This window comes from Nycticebus coucang, chromosome 22, assembly GCF_027406575.1.
Source record: "Nycticebus coucang isolate mNycCou1 chromosome 22, mNycCou1.pri, whole genome shotgun sequence".
Taxonomy (NCBI): Eukaryota; Metazoa; Chordata; class Mammalia; order Primates; family Lorisidae; genus Nycticebus; species Nycticebus coucang.
Genome location: NC_069801.1, coordinates 37,030,730 through 37,046,500, shown reverse-complemented (window position 1 = coordinate 37,046,500; position 15,771 = coordinate 37,030,730).

Below are 15,771 nucleotides of genomic sequence, written 5' to 3'. Positions count from 1 at the left end.
AAAGTCAACGTGAGACTACATTATTGCTGACAGATCCCAGCAGATCACAGGAGGTGGGATGGCACCCCATCTGTAGTAGCTAGACCAGACATGGAGTGTCATTCTCACTCCTGGAGCCACATTTTAAGGGGAATGTGAACAACCTGAAACAGGCTATGAAGAAGGGTCTGAAAACCACATGATGTGAGTGAGAGTTGCAGTAAATAGGGATGTCTCCCCTGCAGAAATGAATGGCAAGGGGCATTCAGGAAGTGGGGAACCAACTCTCTGAAGGCCTTTCTAGTGGAGCACAGAGGAGCCTGACTCTGGGTGGTCCTAGGAGGGAAAGTTGGGATTTACACCAAGAAGGCTGGTTTTGACTTAGTATAACTAGCCTACACTGGTGAGGGTGGTGCACAAACAGTATTAACTGTTCTGAATAGTAGTGAGCCTCCTAACCCTATGAGAGGATCAAGCAAAAACGTAACCACATGACAAGGATGTATTGTGACCAGTCCTGCACATGATGGGAGGAGGACAGAGGGGACAAGGAAGGAAGAGGAATAAGCATTGCAAAAATATTCAATAATAAATACATAATCAAACTAATAAGTGGCTTGAATGGGAGAAGTTTCTGTGTAAAGGCTGAAGTCAGACTGCAGTGGGTTCTGAGAAGCGAACTGTAGAGAGAAGGAATGAGATGAGGAGATTTCTAGATCGGGACACAGGTGGAGAGAGTGTCTCCTTTTCGTTTGTTTGTTTCATTTGTTTTTCTGCAAGGTTTCTGGTCCACTCCAGCTGGAAGAGTTAAGGACTTTGCCATTCCTCAGCCCTCTCATTTTCCAGTGTCACTTGGAGTTGAGGCCTGGACCACTGCAGTAGGTGCCCCACTCACTCCTATCCCTGCAGCAAACTGACCAGAATGTGGGGCAGAATGGAGAAAATGAGGGGAGAAGAGTAGAAGGACCAAAAATAGATGAATGGGGGTAGGTTAGAGTTTAGTGTGGGCTGACATTCCTGAGGATCTGCTGGCAACAGACTGGATTCTCAATTACTGCCCTGTAGTGAACACAGTACCTGCAGGACACTGCTGGGGGATCAGGAGTGTTCAGCAATTTAGAAGCAGATCTGTGGGTCAAGTGCTGGAAAAGACTCAAATGTTGAAATTGCTTAAGGGTTAAGATATAGATTAGCAGCATAAAATAGGGAAGTTAAAGTTTACCTCCAAAGCATTATAACCATTTCTTTTTTACTTTATAATCTTATGATAATTGCTTCTGCTTTTCTTTCCATTGTTTCCTCAATTCACTAATGTTGCAAAACTTCTTTGTTTCTTACTATCTATAATTAACTAACTTTGTATGTCCCCTTGTATGAAGGGATTTTTCCTGGTTCTATAAAAAAAACCCTTGAAGTTTTTGTTTGGGGGAGCATTTTCTTGCTACCTGCTTGGCATGTGAATCTTCTTGCCTCTCCAAGTCCCTTTGCTTATTTCTTTGAAAATAACTGAATGTAAGAGTTTACTTTTCATGCCATCCCCTCACCATTCCATCTCTAGGATCATAACAACAAATGGGGGCTTCAAGTCCATTAGGATCTCTTTTCTAGCCATCCTAGGGCCTAGGAAGGGCTGTGGCTGGGAGGAATGCCAGCATGTCAGTATCCTGCTGGTTACTGCCCTCTTCTTCTCCAATGAGAGCATCATGCTCTTCCCAGTTCTAATATCTAAACCCTCAAACAGTCCTTTCCTCAACTCCTATAAGTAGTCATACCTACTTTTGTATTTTCTACCAATCCCTTGTCCTATATCCTCCATCCAAGGATCCAAAGCCTGATCATGGGAATGCAGAGGAGAGCCAACTGTTTCCACTCCATAGCAACAGTCTTTGCCTCCTTCCACTTCTCTTATAGCAACTGAGGACCCATGAGACCAATAAAGAGGGAGAAAGAGACAAAGAGACAGGCAGGCAGCTGCAGAGAGAGACAATAACAACTGAGCAGGACAGAGGTCAGGAACAAAAGCAGACACCCAGCTCCAAAGGGCTTGATGTGATGAAAAAGAGAAGGGTCAGGCAGGTGCTAGTCAGACAGAGACAGAGAGATGGGGAACAGCATGCGAGGACAACCTGCTTCTGCCCCTGCCCTCCTCACCTGGTGCAGGTTCTGTGAGGGATGAGCCAGGAATCTGCTGGTGGTCCTTTAAAATTCTGCTGCTGATCCTCAGGGAGAACACAGCAGGCAGCTTTCTAAAGAGCCCTGTGTGTCTGGAGATCCTCTAGCCCTACAGCAGCCCTCCCAAACTAATGGCCCTTGATCCCCACAGCCTCTCCCTGCTCTGCATTGCACATCACATGGGAGAGATAGATGTGTGAGCACCAGTTGAAGTAAGTGCAAGGGGTCAGGGCTGGCCAGGCATGTTGGGGAAGGCCTCCACAGATGGTGAAGGACAAATAGGGATTTTCTAGGGTGGGGGAAATAGTCAGGGTAGGGTTTCTGTCTGCTTCAGCCCCCAGAGAACCTCACTTCACCCTCTCTGCCATGCTCTGGTGGGTCCTGGCATTGCATCCTAACATCTTGTGGCCCCAAAGACTGTGACTTCCTTTAGGGAAGGTAATATTCCCCCAAATAATGGTGAGATCCTTTACAGAATCTAGCTCAAAATGAAAGAGCTGATAAATATTCCACATGTGAGCCAAGCCCTAGACCAGCGGTTCTCAACTGGTGGGTTGCAACCCACAGGAACTGTATTAAAGGGCCGTGGCATTAGGAAGGTTGAGAATCACTGCCATAGATAGTCAAACACTGCCTAGGGAAAATCCTGGCTCTTCCACTTGCTAACGGTGTAATACTGGACAAGATACCAGCCTCCTTGCGCTTCAGTTTCCCCATCAGTAAAATGGGGCAATAAAAGTATAGAGGGGTTGCAGGGGTTAAATATGATCAAGCATAGAACAGATATGGTAAATGTGCATATAGTTTATACTTGACTTGGCTTCCCAATGTATGTCAGATGGTTGAACTTCTGCTTGTCCTTCAAATGTGTGTTTTCATAATTTGAGTGACCAGGGACCACAACTTCTCTCCCTCAACCATCCCACTCTGCTCTTTGAATGGGTAGGACACACAGCAGATATGTCATAATGTGATCAGACTCTATCCCAAGCATCACAGGGGCAGCTGCCCCTAGGAAGACATGACACAAGAAATTTGAAGTAGCTTTCTCTAATGTGAAATCCCTGCAACTGGAGTCAAATACTAATGCTGCTCAGAGATGGAAAACACTTTGTTTTCAAGCTCTGGTTGGTGATGATTGCCTTGAGCAATGGGCTGTGATAGATTCTGAGCCATATGACAGTTCCCTGAGAAAGTATGCCAGGGTTGATCAGCATCACACACAACCACTGGAGGGAGATTAGTGGATCATGTTGTAGGTATTATGGTACTCTTTAAGCCCTCATCAATTTTTCATCATTATCTCTCTTATTAGTACATTTGAGTCAATTCAATAATTTTGTGCAGGGATAAATGATCCATGATCTGTGCCCTCAAGAAGCTTGTGTTCTAGGGAGGAGAAACAGAGCACATTGTGATAAGGCCTGTGTTGGGAGATATCCACAGTATAGAGGTAGGAGGAGTGATTATTTGTGCTTGAGTTTGGGGAACATGGAGATTTCACAGAAGGAGCCTCACCTTTAATTCTGGATAATGATTAGGAATTCACCAGACAGAAGACAGGAAGGAGGTGCATTTCAAACAGAAAACAGAATATATGAAGGCACAGATTGTGCTATGGGGACACAAAGAAGAAGATTCTCATGGGGGTTCTGAGACAGACTTTCTAAAGGAGGAGACATTGACACTGAGACCCCGAAGGCCAAATGACTAGAGACATGAAAAATTCCAACTACAGCTAGTGTTGTGGATTGGATTATGTCTCCCCAAAAGATATGTTGAAGTTCTAACTCCAGGTACCTCAGAATGAGACCTTATTTGGAAATAAGATCATTTCAGATGTAATTGATTAAGATTAGGCCCTAGTGGAGTAGAGTGGGGCCTTAATTCAAAATGACTGATGTCTTTACAAGAAAAGGGAAGATGATGCAAAGACAGGTGTGCAAGTAAAACACCATGTGATGACAAAGACAGAGATTGGAGAGATGTAGCTGCAGACCAAGGATGGCCAAGCATTGCCACTCACTAAGAGGAGAGACAAAGAAGGGTTCCCTTCTGCTGTTTTAAACATATCAAAGAGCCTATACACCTTGATACATTATGGATATTCAAAAACTCCTGAAATAAGTTTTTAATAAAATTTGCCATTCAGGCTGGATGTGATGGCTCATGCCTGTAATCCTAGCACTCTGGGAGGCTGAGGTGGAAGGATTGCTTGAGCTCAGGAGTTCAAGACCAGCCTGTGCAAGAGTGAGACCTAATCTCTACTTAAAATAGAAAAACTAGCTGGGTGTGGTGGCACCCGTAGTCTCCACTACTTGGGAGGCTGAGGCAAGAGGATCTCTTGAGTCCAAGAGTTTGAGGTTGCTGTGAGGTAGGATGACACCATGGCACTCTATCCAGGTTGATGGAGTGAGACTCTGTATAAAATGAAATGAAATAAAATAAAATAAAATTTCCATTAAAAGTAGATCTTTTGGTATTTTGGAGTCTAAAAATTCTTGGAAAAATCAAGACAGGAACAATATTGGAATGTAGTTTTCCCTGCAGTGCCTCCCTCACATGGGCTTTCAGAGAGGGCCTGCACCCAACTGTATTAGTCCCGAGGGCTATCATAACAAAGTACCACAAACTGTCTTGAAACAATAGGAATGTATTCTCTCTCAGTTCTAGAGGCTAGAAGACTGAAATCAAAGTGTCATCAGGACATGCTCCCTCTAAAACTGTGTGAACATAGGTTTTCATTTTTCTTAGGTATATTTATGGGTCATTAAAAAAGTTTTGAGAAACACAAAAATCAAGAAATATAAAATCCACACAGATATAAACAAATGAAGCCCTCTCAGAAACACCAATAAGTTGAGGAAGTTGAAACTTCCAGAGTTCAGAAAGAATGCTCTCAAGTGTGTTTCTTCTTCTTGTTCTTTTTCTAAAATTTCAAATTAATATGAGGGTACAAATACTTATGTTACATTGTTTGTATTTCTTTTTCTTTTTTGAGACAGAGTCTCACTGTGTTGCCCTCGGTAGAGTTCTGTGGTGTCACAGCTCACAGTAACCTCAAACTCTTGGGCTTAAGCGATTCTCTTGCCTCAGCCTCCTGAGTAGCTGGAACTACAGGCACCCGCCACCATGCCCAGCTATTTTTTGTTTGTAGTTGTCATTGTTATTTGGCAGGCCTGGGCTGGATTCAAACCCGCCAGCTCTGGTGTATGTGGCTGTCACCCTAGCCACTGAGCCACAGGCACTGAGCCCCATTGTTTGTATTTCTAAGGTAAAGTTCAAGTTGTAGTTGAGCTCTTCATCCAGGGGGTGTGCCATATACCCTTTCATTGTGCCCATTGTCTTTCTTGGAAGAGAAATAACAACCCATAACACAGTCTGCCTCAAAACTTTTATAGTGACCTACATACGTAAGAGTGGAATTGCTGGTCATATGTTAACACTATGCTTAACTTTTTGAGAAGCTGCCACTTGTTTTCCAAGTGGCCATATCATTTTCCATTCCCAGTAATGAATGAGGGTTCCAGTTTCTCACATCCTTACCAAAACACATGGTATTGTCCATCTTTTGGTATCTCATTCGAGTTTCAATTTACATTTCTCTCACAGCTGATGATACTGAGCCTCTTTTCATGTGCTTATTGACCATTTGTGTCTCCTTTTTAGAGAAATGACTATTGAAATCCTCTGCCCATTTTTAATTTGAATTATATTTTTATCATCGAGTTATAAGATAACTTGAATACTTGTTCATGTATTCTAGACCCTTATATACATGATTTGCAATATTCTCTCCCATTCTTTAGGTTATCTTTCCACCTTTTATATACTGTTCTTTGAAACAAAAATTATTCTAATTTCAATGCAGTCCAATTTATTCATTTTTTCTATAGTTGCTTCTGATTTATGTGTTATATCTAAGGGTTTATTTCTAGACTTTCGATTCTGTTCTAATGATGTCAGTATATTAGTTTTGCAACTCTGCCATAGATGTATATGTTTGTCCCTGGGCTTATAATTATATTTCATTTATCTTTATGTCTGGTCTTGTGCCAGTGACACACAGTCTTGATTAATATAGCCTTGTAGTAGGTTTTGAAATCAAGAAGAGTGAGTTCTCTAACTTTGTTCTTTTTAAAGATTGTGTTGGTTGTTCTGGATCTCTTGAATTTTCATGTGAAGTTTAGAAACAACTTGCCAACTTCTTCTAAAAATGTAATTGGAATGTTGATATGGATGTGTTGAATCTGTAGATATTTTTGGATAATATTGCCAACTTGATTAGTTCATAAGTCACTAATTAAATGTTAGGTCTTCAGCTGGGCGTGGTGACTCTGGGATGCCAAGGCAGGTGGATTGCTTGAGCTCAGGAGTTTGAGACCAGCCTGAGCAAGAGTGAAACCCTGTCTCTAAAAATAGAAAAGCTAGCTGGGTGTGGGTGGTGTGTACCTGTAGTCCCAGCTACTTGGAAGGCTGAGGCAAGACGATCACTTGAGCCCAACAGTTTGAGGAGGTTGTGAGCTCTGATGCCATGAGATTCTACCCAGGGCCATACAGTGTCACTTTGTCTCAAATACAAACAAACGGAAAAAAACAACGTTAAGTCTTCTGATCCATATACATGAGATGTTTTTCTATTCTTTAAGGTTATCTTTGATTTTGGTCGTTGATGTTTAATTGTTTTCAATGTTCAAGTCTTTCACTACTTTTGTTGAATTTTTCCCAAGTATTTTATTGTCCTTGATGCTATTAGAGTATGTGGATTTTTAAAAAAATTTGAAATGTTCATTGCAATGTACAGAAATACAACTGATATTTGTATATTGATGGATCTCATATTCTGAAAACTTGCTGACTTTGTTTATCAGCTCTAATAGTTTTTAGTGTGTATGGATTCCTTAGGATTTTTATATAGTGCAAACAGAGATACGTTCATGCCTTCATTAAGAACTCCTGCATACTGTTGAATAGCAATGGTGAGAGTGGACATTCTTGCCTTATTTCAAGTCCTAACGGGAAAGCTTTCAGTTTTTCTTCACTTAATATAATCTAGCTGTAAGTTTTTCATCGATACCTTTATCGGGTTGAGGAAGTCCATTTTTATTCCTAAATCATCAAATGCTTTTATTATCAAAGTGTTTGATTTTGTCAAATGGTTTTTTGTATCCTTTTCCATAATCACAAGGCTTTTGCCTTTTATTATATTGACATATTATTTACATAGATTAATTTTAAATTATTGAATCAACCTTCAATTCCTTGGATAAATCACAGTTGGTTGTGGTGTGTAATAATTTTTTGTGTTGCCAGATTTCATTTTCTAGCATTTTGTTGAGGAGTTTTGTGTCTATATTTATGAGAGATATCAGTCTGTAACCATCTTTTCTTATGATGTTTTGATGTGGTTTTGGTATGAGAATAGTATTGGCCTTATAGAACAAATTGAGTATTACCCTCTCTTCTTTTTTCTTTATAAGAATTGATTCTTCAAACAATTTGGTACAAATCACCCGTGAAGCCATTTGATCCTGGGCTTTTCTTTTGAGAAGTTCATAAGTTACTAATTCAATATCTTTACCTGCATAGGTCTTTTCCGAGCTTCTATGTTTTTTTTTTTTTTTTAGTTGGTTCTGATAGTTTATGTCTTTCTAGAAATGTGTCCATATCTTATAGGCTAATTTGTTGCCTTAAAATTTTTTATAGTATTCTTTTACAATCCTTTTTATTTCTGTAAGAATTATGGTAATATCCTCTCTTTCAGTCTAAATTTTTATATTTTAGATCTGCTCTTTTTTTGGTCAGTCTACCTAAAAGTTTGTTAATATTATTGTAAAGCAACAAACTTTTGGTTTTGCTCATTTTCTCAATTTTTTCTACTCTCTATTTTTTTTTTTTTATTCTTGGGGATTCATTGAGGGTACAATAAGCCAGTTAGACTGATTGCAATTGTTAGGTAAAGTCCCTCTTGCAATCATGTCTTGCCTCCATAAAGTGTGACACACAGTAAGGCCTCACCCTCCTCCCTCCATACCTCTTTCTTCTTCCCCCCCCATAACCTTAATTGTCATTAATTGTCCTCATATCAAGATTGAGTACATAATTCATGCTTCTCCATTCTTGTGATGCTTTACTAAGAATAATGTCTTCCACTTCCATCCAGGTTAATACAAAGGATGTAAAGTCTCCATTTTTTTTAATGGCTGAATAGTATTCCATGGTATACATATACCACAGCTTGTTAATCCATTCCTGGGTTGGTGGGCATTTAGGCTGTTTCCACATTTTGGCGATTGTAAATTGAGCTGCAATAAACAGTCTAGTACAAGTGTCCTTATGATAAAAGGATTTCTTTCCTTCTGGGTAGATGCCCAGTAATGGGATTGCAGGATCGAATGGGAGGTCTAGGTTGAGTGCTTTGAGGTTTCTCCATACTTCCTTCCAGAAAGGTTGTACTAGTTTGCAGTCCCACCAGCAGTGTAAAAGTGTTCCCTTCTCTCCACATCCACGCCAGCATCTGCAGTTTTGAGATTTTTGTGATGTGGGTCATTCTCACTGGGGTTAGATGATATCTCAGGGTTGTTTTGATTTGCATTTCTCTAATATATAGAGATGATGAACATTTTTTCATGTGTTTGTTAGCCATTCATCTCTCATCTTTAGAGAAAGTTCTATTCATCTCTCTTGCCCATTGATATAAGGGATTGTTGGCTTTTTTCACGTGGATTACTTTGAGTTCTCTATAGATCCTGGTTATCAAGCTTTTGTCTGATTGAAAATATGCAAATATCCTTTCCCATTGTGTAGGTTGTCTCTTTGCTTTGGTTATTGTCTCCTTAGCTGTACAGAAGCTTTTCAGTTTAATGAAGTCCCATTTGTTTATTTTTGTTGTTGTTGCAATTGCCATGGCAGTCTTCTTCATGAAGTCTTCCCCCAGGCCAACATCTTCCAGTTTTTTTCCTATGCTTTCTTGGAGGATTTTTATTGTTTCATGCCTTAAATTTAAGTCCTTTATCCATCTTGAATCAATTTTTGTGAGTGGGGAAAGGTGTGGGTCCAGTTTCAGTCTTTTACATGTAGACATCCAGTTCTCCCAACACCATTTATTGAATAGGGAGTCTTTCCCCCAAGGTAAGTTCTTGTTTGGTTTATCGAAGATTAGGTGGTTGTAAGATGTTAGTTTCATTTCTTGGTGTTCAATTCGATTCCAAGTGTCTATGTCTCTGTTTTTGTGCCAGTACCATGCTGTCTTGACCACTATGGCTTTGTAGTACAGACTAAAATCTGGTATGCTGCTGCCCCCAGCTTTATTTTTGTTACTAAGAACTGCCTTAGCTATACGGGGTTTTTTCTGGTTCCATACAAAACGCAGAATCATTTTTTCCAAATCTTGAAAGTACGATGTAGGTACTTTGATAGGAATGGCATTGAATAGGTAGATTGCTTTGGGAAGTATAGACATTTTAACAATGTTGATTCTTCCCATCCATGAGCATGGTATGTTCTTCCATTTGTTAATATCCTCTGCTATTTCCTTTCTGAGGAGTTCATAGTTTTCTTTATAGAGGTCCTTCACTTCCTTCGTTAGGTATATTCCTAGGTATTTCATTTTCTTTGAAACTATGGTGAAGGGAGTTGTGTCCTTAATTAGCTTCTCATCTTGACTGTTATTGGTGTATACAAAGGCTACTGACTTGTGGACATTGATTTTATATCCTGAAACATTACTGTATTTTTTGATGACTTCTAGGAGTCTTGTGGTTGAGTCTTTGGGGTTCTCTAAGTATAAGATCATGTCATCAGCAAAGAGGGAGAGTTTGACCTCCTCTGCTCCCATTTGGATTCCCTTTATTTCCTTGTCTTGCCTAATTGTATTGGCTAGAACTTCCAGCACTATGTTGAATAGTAAAGGTGACAGAGGACAACCTTGTCTGGTTCCAGTTCTAAGACAAAAAGCTTTCAGTTTTTCTCCATTCAGTAAAATATTGGCTGTGGGTTTGTCATAGATAGCTTCAATCAGTTTTAGAAATGTGCCACCTATGCCTATACTCTTCAGAGTTCTAATTAGAAAAGGATGCTGGATTTTATCAAATGCTTTTTCTGCATCTATTGAGAGGATCATATGATCTTTATTTTTGCCTCTGTTAATATGGTGGATAACGTTTATGGACTTGCATATGTTAAACCAGCCTTGCATCCCTGGGATGAAGCCTACTTGATCATGATGAATGACTTTTTTGATGATAAGCTGTAATCTATTGGCTAGGATTTTCTTGAGAATTTTTCCATCTATATTCATGAGTGAGATTGGTCTGAAATTCTCCTTTTTGTTTGGGTCTTTTCCTGGTTTTGGTATCAGGGTGATGTTTGCTTCATAGAATGTGTTGGGGAAGATTCCTTCTTCCTCAGTTTTTTGGAATAATTTCTGCAGTACAGGAATAAGCTCTTCCTTGAAGGTTTGATAGAATTCTGGGGTGAAGCCATCGGGACCAGGGCATTTTTTAGTTGGAAGCTTTTTTATTGTTTCTTTGATCTCAGTGCTTGAAATTGGTCTGTTCAGGAGGTCTATTTCTTCCTGGCTAAGTCTAGGGAGAGGGTGTGATTCCAAATATTGATTCATTTCCTTCACATTGTCAAATTTCTGGGCATAGAGTTTCTGGTAGTATTCAGAGATGATCTCTTGTATCGCTGTGGGATCAGTTGTTATTTCCCCTTTATCATTTCTGATTGAGGTTATTAGAGATTTTACTTTTCTATTTCTAGTTAGTCTGGCCAATGGTTTATCTATTTTATTTATTTTTTGAAAAAACCAACTCCTTGTTTCATTAATTTTCTGAATGATTCTTTTGTTTTCAATTTCATTGATCTCTGATTTGATTTTGGATATTTCTTTTCTTCTACTGAGTTTAGGCTTAGATTGTTCTTCTTTTTCCAATTCCATAAGATCTCTTGTGAGATTGTTGATGTGCTCTCTTTCTGTTTTTTCGAATGTAGGCATCTAAAGTGATAAATTTTCCTCTCAAAACTGCTTTTGCAGTATCCCACAGGTTTTGGTAGCTTGTGTCTTCATTGTTGTTATGCTCAAGGAAGTTAATGATTTCCTGTTTTATTTCTTCCTGCACCCATCTGTTATTCAACAGAAGATTGTTTAATTTCCATGCCTTTGGCTGGGGTTGAGCATTTTTGTTAGAGTTGAGTTCCACCTTTAGTGCCTTATGGTCTGAAAAGATACAAGGTAAAATTTCAATTCTTTTGATTCTGTTGATATTTGTTTTGTGTCCCAGGATATGATCAATTTTGGAGAATGTTCCATGGGGTGATTAGAAGAATATATATTCTTTATCTTTGGGGTGGAGTGTTCTATATGCGTCTATCAAGCATAGTTGTTCTAGGGTCTCATTTAAATCTCTTACATCTTTGTTTAATTTCTGTTTAGAGGATCTGTCCAGCTCTGTAAGAGGTGTGTTAAAGTCCCCTGTCATGATGGTATTATCAGATATCATATTGCTCAGACTGAGTAAGGTCTGCTTCAAGAATCTGGGAGCATTTAAATTGGGTGCATAAATATTTAGAATTGAAACGTCTTCTTGTTGTAGTTTTCCCTTGACCAATATAAAGTGACCATCTTTGCCTTTTTTGACTTTAGTTGCTTTAAATCCACATGTATCTGAAAATAAGATTGCAACTCCTCTTTTCTTCTGAATTCCATTTGCCTGAAAAATTGTCTTCCAACCCTTGACTCGGAGCTTTAATTTGTCTTTTGAAGCCAGGTGTGTTTCTTGCAGACAGCAAATGGATGGCTTGTGTTTTTTAATCCAGTCAGCCAATCTATGTCTCTTCAGTGGGGAATTCAAGCCATTAACATTTATGGTGATAATTGATAAGTATGGTAGTATTCTATTCGTCTTATCTGGTGAGAGTCCATTGCTTAGTTTTATCTTTTGCATCAGTGTGGAGGTTACGTTCTGTCCTTTGATTTCTGAGTTCTTACTTTGCTGCTGATCCATTGTGGTGGTCAGTGTGCAGAACAGGTTGAAGTATTTCCTGTAGAGCTGGTCTTGTTGTGGCGAATTTCCTCAATGTTTGTATATCCGTAAATGATTTGATTTCTCCGTCAGTTTTGAAGCTTAGCTTAGCAGGGTATAGAATTCTGGGCTGAAAATTCTTCTGTTTAAGTAGATTAAAGGTAGATGACCATTGTCTTCTTGCTTGGAAAGTTTCATTAGAGAAGTCTGCGGTCACTCTGATGGATTTGCCCCTGTACGTCAACTGGCGCTTACTCCTGGCAGCTTGCAGAATCTTTTCTTTTGTCTTGACTTTGGACAGGTCCATCACAATGTGTCTTGGAGAAGCTCGGTTAGAGTTGAGGCTACCCGGGGTCCGATATCCCTCTGAAAGCAGTGTGTCAGAATCTTTGGTGATGTTTGGGAAATTTTCTTTTATAATATTCTCTAGTATGGCTTCCATTCCTCTGGGGCATTCTTCTTCCCCTTCTGGAATTCCTATAACTCGTATGTTGGAACGCTTCATAAAGTCCCATAATTCTGACAGTGAACGTTCTGCTTTCTCTCTCTTCTTTTCTGCCTCCTTTACTGTCTGAGTTATCTCAAGAACTTTGTCTTCTACCTCTGAAATTCTTTCTTCTGCATGGTCTAACCTGTTGCTGATACTTTCCATTGCATCTTTAAGTTCCCTGATTGACTGTTTCATTTCCTTCAGCTCTGCTATATCCTTTTTATATTCTTCATATCATTCATCTCTGATTTGATTCTGTTTTTGGATTTCCTTTTGGTTATTTTCCACTTTATTAGCAGTTTCCTTCATTGTTTCCATCATTTCTTTCATTGTTTTCAACATGTGTATTCTAAATTCCCTGTCTGTCATTCCTAACATTTCTGTATAGGTGGAATCCTCTGCAGTAGCTACCTCATGGTCCCTTGGCGGGGTTGTTCTGGACTGGTTCTTCGTGTTGCCTGGAGTTTTCTGCTGATTCTTCCTCATGAGTGATTCCTTTTATCTGTTCCTTGCCCTAATTTTCCTTTCACTTCCTTTGCTCTTTAAGTTCTTGTGCCTATGGAATTTTTGGGCGGGTTTAGACGGATTGAACACACGCGACCACTTGCCGGTTTTCCACTGTTTTAGTCCTCCTCTTGGGGTCCAGAAGTCTCTCGCTGACTCCCTGCATCCTCATAGGAGTGATGATAGGCAGTTCCCACCAGCCAGAGATGCCTGGAGTCCTATCTCCCCAGACTCATGGTGCCCAGATGCAAGGAAGCTGTTACTCGGCTGCCATCTTGCTCCGCCTCCAAAGTCATCTGGGCATCACCTCTGAGAAGCAGAACATAAATGTGTTTGCAGCTGTCTGAAACCCATGCAAACACTTAAAGACCACACCTCGTACCATTTGTTGTACTACTGTAATAATTTCATAGCCACTTCCCATTGCTACTGTGGTGAACTCAAGTGTTGTCAGTATCCGCTCTCTACTCTCTATTTTTACTCAAATCTTTATTATTTCTTTCCTTTTTCCTTGCTTTCAGTTTAGTTTGCTTTTCCACCTTCCTTAAAGTGGTGAGGGTATTGATTTGAGATATTTCTTTTTATTTATTTATTTATTTTTCTTGTTCATTTTTTCTTTTTATTTTTTTAGTAATATTAAATAATAGCTGTGTACATTAATGCGATCATGGTTACACTGGTTTTATAAACAGTTTGACACATTTTCATCACACTGGTTGACATAGCCTTCCTGGCATTTTCTTAGTTATCGTGTTAAGACATTTGTAAGACAGTTATTGTGTTAAGACAATTATATTCTACATTTACTAAGTTTCACATGTACCCTTGTAAGATGCACCGCAGGTGTAATCCCACCAATCACCCTTCCTCCACCCATCCTCCCTCCTCCCTCCCCTTCCTCTCCCCCTTCCCCTTATTCTTAGGTTATAACTGGGTTATAGCTTTCATATGAAAGCCATAAATTAGTTTCATAGTAGGGCTGAGTACCCGGACACTTTTTCTTCCATTCTTGAGATACTTTACTAAGAAGAATATGTTCCAGCTCCATCCATGTAAACATGAAAGAAGTAAAATCTCCATTTTTTTTAAGGCTGCATATTATTCCATGGTGTACATATACTGTAGTTTATTAATCCATTCATGGATCAATGGGCACTTGGGCTTTTCTTCTTTTTTAAATATAGGCACTTACAGATATAAATTTCCCTCTAAGCATCACTTTTGCTGCATACCATAGGTCTTGGGATAGGTCCCATATTACTTTGCTATGTCTCCAGTTCCAGAATTTTCTGGTTTTGTTTTACATGGATAACTAGGGGAGACAAGGACAGTTTTACGTCTTCTTTCTAATCTCTTTTCTTGCCTTATTGCATTGGATAAGATTTACGGTAGTGTCTTAAACAGGAGCAGTAAGAGCAAACATCCTTGTTTTAGTAATGATTTTAGTGGGAGAGCACCTAGTCTTTCTTCACTATGTGTGGTATTACTGGAGGATTTTTGTAGGAGGTATTTTATTTTATTTTATATTTTGAGATATACTCTCACTTTGTCACCTTGGGAAGGGTGCCTGGCATAATACCTCACAGCAATCTCAAACTCTTGGACTCAAATGATCTTCTTGCTGGGACTGTAGGGATACTGGTAGCCGCGTGCTCTCTGGAGCCCTCCCTGCCTCTGTGCAGAGCCCTTCTCCTGGCCAGAGACTGCTGAAGCCTTGGGCTCTCTGTGCCAAAGTCACTGGGTGCCAGACACTCCCAGAACCGTGCACACGACCTCCTGCCTGTTGCTGGATCCAGGTGTGTCACACGCCGGAGCTGCTTCCACAACCAGAACTCCCTAGCTGGGGAAGCCCCAGAGAAACTACACAGGGTCACTCCCTACAAAGATCCAGCAACAATAGAGTGATCCCGCTGGGGTCTAATCTTAGAGAGACACCTCCCCAACTCTGAGGACAGCCAGAGGCAACGGTGAAAAACAATCATAAGGCGAAATCAACAGAAAAACTCTGGCAATATGAATAATCAGAGTAGATCAACTCCCACAAGGATCAATGAAGCAGACACAGCACAAGATCCCATGCACAAACAAAAAGGTGAGATGTCAGGGTGGCGCCTGTGGCTCAGTGAGTAGGGCGCCGGCCCCATATGCCGCGGGTGGGGGGTTCAAACACAGCCCTGGCCAAACTGCAACTAAAAAATAGCCAGGCGCTATGGCGGGCACCTGTAGTCCCAGCTACTCGGGAGGCTGAGGCAAGAGAATCGCTTAAGCCCAGGAGCTGGAGATTGCTGTGAGCTGCGAGGCCATGGCACTCTACCAAGGGCCATAAAGTGAGACTCTGTCTCTAAAAAAAATAAATAAATAAAGCTGAGATGTCAGAAATCGAATTCAGAATCTAGATAGCAAATAAGATCAAATTAGAATTCCAAGCAGTAACCCAAAACATATCTCAAGAATTCAACAAATTCAAAGACCAAATAACCAAAGATTTTGACACATTGAGACAAGAAGTTGCATCCCTCAAAGATCTGAGAAACACAGAAGAATCCCTCAGTAACAGAATGGAGCAAGCAGAAGAAAGGATTTCTGACGTTGAAGACAAAG